Source organism: Chaetura pelagica, unplaced genomic scaffold (assembly GCF_000747805.2).
Source record: "Chaetura pelagica isolate M959 unplaced genomic scaffold, ChaPel_1.0 scaffold119, whole genome shotgun sequence".
Classification (NCBI taxonomy): Eukaryota; Metazoa; Chordata; class Aves; order Apodiformes; family Apodidae; genus Chaetura; species Chaetura pelagica.
This window is the reverse complement of record NW_009954406.1, coordinates 1,951,142-1,957,141: the sequence shown is the minus strand read 5'-3', so window position 1 is coordinate 1,957,141 and position 6,000 is coordinate 1,951,142.

Below are 6,000 nucleotides of genomic sequence, written 5' to 3'. Positions count from 1 at the left end.
TCTGCCTGGGGTGTCAGGGAGGTTTGAAGCCGAGTCGTGAAGAGAGAGGCTCGCCTGGCCTGTGCCCCCTCAGTTGCCGCGTCAGTTTCTGTGCTGCCCCGTCTTCGAAAAACGTGTTTCTTGCGTGCGCGCCTGGGCGTGGATAGGAAGGAGAAAGTATCTGTGAAACACTTTTGTAAAATACGTTCTCTTACGTATGAACGGAACTGTGTGTGACATAGTGCGTGAGTATCCTTGGAGTCCGTCTCGTGTTTGTGAGTAGCCGCGGGCCTGTAATAAACGTATAATTTAAACCGCTCGCTTGGAAGCAAGATCTTATGTCAATATGATGGCTCTGGACTACGCCATAAACCAAGAGCTGCAGCTGAAAAAGTTGCTTCATGTGAGGAATGTAACTTCTGGGCTTCATTAGCACCTATTGTTGAATCAGTTTCTAATACCATGGAAAGTGATTTTGTGTATTTTGGAAGATCAGCATTTCCTTAACTTGCTGTTAGCAGTTTATTAATAGTAGTCTGTGCCCTTGTACATGTCAGCAAACAGCTGCTTTAAACTGAGCATATGTAAAAATGGGTGAGACATCTGAACTTCGTGTTTGCTTTTCTGTTCCTGTTATAAACAAATACATTAAAATGCTTTTTATCTTAAAGAAAAATTTCAGTTTGCTTGCTTTGTAAACCAATACTTTGTTTTAGTTCTGTGAATTGAAATTCCTGTGAGCATATAGAATAGCCACTATCGTGTATTTGTCTTTCATTGATTCATGTTTCAGATGCATCCTAAGCTACTTGGAAGACATTTGCATATAGCAGGATGTATTAAGGAGGCTCTGATGTTATCATCTGTCACTCTGAGTCTTTAATTTCAAGGAATGATTTTTCTTACTGCTGTAAGCTGTGGTTTTTCAATACCAGTGGTTGTTTAGTCCATTTTTATTTTTTTAATTGAGGAGGAAATTCCTTCTCTTAAATATGAACAGCAATAAAGAGTAACAATATGTTAATAATTCTCAAATTAAATATTTATTAAATAATAAAACCTCAAAAGTTTTTCATTCCTAATACATTCAGACTCAGGAGCATCAAGTTTCAGTGTTTTCCTAGCTGATGAAACTGCATTAATTTTCCTGCTGGCCAAGCTTTTACATCTTAAACAGTAGACAGTTTAAGATCTTTGTAATGAGTATCAAGAGGTTGTCATGATGTTTTATATTTGCTGCCAAACAGTGAAATATTAAATAATAACTAATTAATTTTGAATGTATATTATTGTTCAGTGAAAGAAGTGTTTTGTCTTCAGAGGAGAAATCAAAGGATGAATTTAAAAACATGGGAAGAAATAAATATACCTGTTAAATGTCACTCTGTAGGACCTGACTAATGTTTTGTGAACAGCTGGAATAAGACACTAACAAAATAAAGGCATAAAGTGTAATTCACAATTCTTTTAGAAGAGTTCAGGAATCTGTTGGTGGGATGATATGGTGTAAGTTTGAGTAATTGAGTGAGGAGGCTGAAACTTTGAGTTCTCCACTTTTAAAACATCCCATCAGCTCCATTTCTTACTGTACTGTCATTCTGCAGTCCAGATACTTATATATTTCAGATCTGACTGCTTCCAGATATGTGTAACTATGAAAAATTGCAGTATATCCATTAGAGATGGATACATGTAGCCTCTTGAAGAAATCTTTGAGAAGTCACCACTTGCCTATCAGAAAAATAATCAAATTATGAACTCCATTCACCTTGTCTCAGTGTTTACTTTTTTTCCCATTCCACACAGTATGCTTCTTTTAAATATTACTTCAGTGAGACAAATATTTGCTTGTTTGTTAAGTAATAACATAGGTTGCCTTAACTTCACAGAATAGGTGTAAGCATATGTCCAGGGCTGAGCCCTCTCTTTTGTACTTCTAACTTTTCCTTACTACTCTGACAGGTGTGTTTTATACTTTTTCCTTTTTCTTACCTCATTTTCCTACAGGGCAATTAAAGCTAGATGCTAAATATTTCTTTTTCATTTTGGAGCCCACATAATGAAAGTATTTTGTAATGGGGAATACTGCTGCTGTGGTCCTCCCTTTTTTAGAATTTCTTGCATAAAGTGCAAGTTGACTGGGTATCTCAATGTCTTCTGAGCTGAGAGTAGCTCAGTGTTGCTAAAAGAGGAAGTCTCATTTCCTTTTCCTCTTCCAGTCCAACAAACCCTGGTACTTGTCAGATCCTTTCTTGAGCTGACTCAGCTCACTAATCTGACCTCACTATCTATTGACTTTATTAATAGTTTAAATTTGTGTCACACTGCAGAGCTGATGCAATAAGGAAAAGTGCATAGACACGCAGTGGAGAGGGGGTACTTGAACCTTCCACCTCTTGCTCACTGTGAACCTCGCACCTATTTTATAATTTAATCTATTTTTAAATAAAGGGATATTTTTGTTACTGATTTTGAGAGTTGACATTGTAACTTACACCAGGAGAGGCTGTATCGGATATTAAGAAAGTTGACATTGTAACTTACACCAGGAGAGGCTGTATCGGATATTAAGAAAAATATGGAGAAACAGAAATAGTTTTTCAGTAGAAGAGCTGAATGTTAAAAAGTATTGAAGTAGTTCTGTTTGTGATTTTCATTTTTCCTCTGTCACATATTAAGATGTGGGTACAATTAAAGTCCTACTGATTTAGAAAGCAGGTTGAAACAAGCTATTTTTCAAATATCTAATTTAAAAAAATGTTAACTATTTAATACAAGAAACATGTCATGGCTGTTGTTGCCTCTCAGTGTTTACCATGTGCATCCTACCTGTGTTGCACATGTGAACTCTTAGGACCCAGCACAAGCTGAGGCTGTGTTGTGTGAGAAGTGTTTCTTAACAAGACAATGTTATCAATGTACATTTTATTTTCTTGAATTTCAAATTAACGTTTTTGTTATGTTTTAATTGTGCCTTGTAACATTCAGTGTATGCTCTGTCCTTCCATGGCAATGAGCAAAATGCTATCTGTTTTGGAATAAAACAGACCAGTGCACATATTGTTTCAGAACCATATGTCTGCCTGATCATTTTCAGTAGTCTTTTTCTGTTGGGTTTACGTATGGGATAGACAACTAGAAAACTGCATCCTAATGGCAGTTCTAATTCATAATCTTATTAGCATTTGGTGTTACATCGCCATGCTGCTTCTCTCATCAGTTCTGGAATGTGATGGTATTAGACTGCACTGCTTAAAGTTTTATAGTCCCCAAATCAGATTAGCTGCTGAGTCACCTGACTAGGCAGGGTTTGCAGTCATGTGATCGAGTGCCCTGCTGAGCTCCCGCTGGCAGCTGAAACAAGGTAGTTTGCTTTTGAGATGTTCTTAAGTATCAAACAGCATGGGTCATGGATTATGGCTGCAAAGAAGATGGCTTCATTTTCCTGATCTTTGAACTAGCTAGAATGGGATAAGTTTGAAAGTGTGGGATCTTCAGGCCATGAGCCAACGACTGGGAAGAATGTTTAATCCTGGAAGTTCTGACGCCAGAAGACCCGTTTTGTTTTGTTTTTTTCCTTCAGTATGAAAAAGCTTAAAGATCCACAGATCTCTTTCATATTGAATAAAAATGATTGCCCTCAAAGAATGAAAGATTTTGTTACTTCAGCATGTCAGTGGAATAGGTGAAGAGTAAACTTTGTGTTTTAACTGGAAAAACATAATTTAAATGCTTTGGTATTTTGAGTCTTTGGTTTTGCCTTCAAATTGTGTCTGCACATATTTAATTAAATGATTATTTCTAAAGCTGGTAATTGTAGTTAATTATATATGGACAGGAAAGGTTAATAGCTGTGCCTTTAAAAATATAACTTATATCAGTGCAGTTTATGCAAAAGTACAAAATAAGATACACTTATAGAGCCTAAGATTCATAGAATCTCTGCAAAAATATATGTATCATTGGCATTAATTTATAGTTACTATCGTATTTTTTCCTTCTATGCTGATGTTACAAAGGTTAAGAATTGGCACATTTTGGTTTTCAGAAAAGCGTTATGTTTTCTGCGAAGCTGTTAGGGCTTTTAGTCTTCAAAGGCATTATTCCAAATAACCATGTTATTTCTATTGCAAATCTACAGTATCAGCAGGTGCTGGAATACAGGCGATGTTTGCTCCTCACGTACATTACGGGATTTTCTAGAAGTTGCTTTTTAAAAAAAGTAACTTTTTTTTTTTTTTTTGTGTCCATCTTTCCTGCAATATTGTGAGACCTGAAATGTGTGAAATGTTTTGGCATGGCCCATGGCTGATCACCCTCAGAGTTCTCTTAAAATACTAGTTCATCTCTGTTTGCTGGGATATTTTTGGGGCATTTTCATAATGGAGACTTTTCCCTCTCTTGTTATGCTAGCTAAGGCCAAACAAAATCTGGGTCAGAAGTCTTCTAGTTGCACAGACACAGTGGTGTGACCTCAGCTCTTATAGAAAGGAAATGTTATTGCTAACTGTTCCTACACTTACAGGTAACTTTGGCTGCTGTGCTATAGTGCAGAATCTGTATTGTTGACATTGGTTTTGGGCTTAGCTTTCAGCAGCAGGCACTGATGTCTGTTGAAGTATGACAGGCACGCTGGGTGAAATTCAGAACCTTCCTGCTCTGGGGTAGAATGACGAACTGACAGTTAAATGAGAATCAATCTCAAATCCTCAATGATTGCAAAGATGATAATCTTTGCCAGTGTGCTTACATGAAAGGATGTAACTTCTTGGTGAGTCTCACAGATACTGAACCTTAGCTTTCCCATGGGACTGTTGCAAGAACGTGTTTAGAATGGTAAACTAATTAGATCATTGAGAGGTAGATGAAGAAATGAGATATTTTGGCCTTTACTTAGGCAAGAATTAAAATTAAGATTTATTTTTTTTTCTGTGTGAATTATAAAGTTAGGTAAATCACAAACAATCTAGTAAAACTCAAGTGAAATATAAAAAGTGAGATTCACTGCTGGCTGCTTAAGAAAACTTCTGTTGTCCCAGATTTGGAAGAATAATGTGATTGAAAAAAGCAGAAAACACTGAGTATCTGCCTTTTTTTTTGTAGCCAAGCTGTATTTTAGTAAACTTTCATTATTCTTTATCTCAATTAATTCACCTTCTTCCATCTCTTACACTGAGAGTGTCAGTTCCAGGCCAAAGAGCATGTATCTAGGAGTAGGGCTGCCTAGGCATTAGGCCCCTTGTGCTTCTGTGTTTGGGAAGCACCATAACTCAAGTTACTATCTGTTCAGTAATGCATTGAAGTTTGTGTTGACTCAAATTACCTTTTGCCAGTTTAGATATTAATGCTGTGATGGCAGCTAGGAACAAGCCAAGTTAGTAAACTTAGGTGAAATAAAATGTGATCACTTACTAAAAACTTAAAACAGTTTTTAAGAAGGCAATTCAGTCAAGGAGCTGTAGTATTAGTGAAGTTATACAACTGTTGGTTTTGTTCAGTTTTTCTGTTTTACAAGTACTTGTGACCTCACTTGGGGTGGTTATCTGTGGTAGAATAAGCCATACAGGCCCTTTTGGGTAATCTCTTTGGTATCAGTGCTAATGCAGTTTGTGGAGCTGGAGTCTTGCAGGTACTCTGCACCTCAGCATATAATCATTTCCTAATTTGAGGAAGGCACCTCTACTTATTTGGTTCACAAAGTAGTCAGTTTTCTCACTTACTATTGTGTCAGCTGTATCTTTTACTTTAAGCCATCAAATTAAATAATAGTTTATGCTGGCTTTTTATTTTAGTTCATGCATTTAAAACCTGGAACTCAGATAAAAAGATAGTTTCAGAATAAATTCAGTATATTATTTATGAGTGGAGCAACACATTAGCATTGAGTTCACAATAGATCATATCGCTTTTATTCCATCTTACAAGCTTAGCAGCACAAACAGAATAATCAACATATTATTTGGCTGTCATCTGCTGAACAGAAACCAGAGATCACAAGGAGGTTTTCCCTAGCTGCAGTGA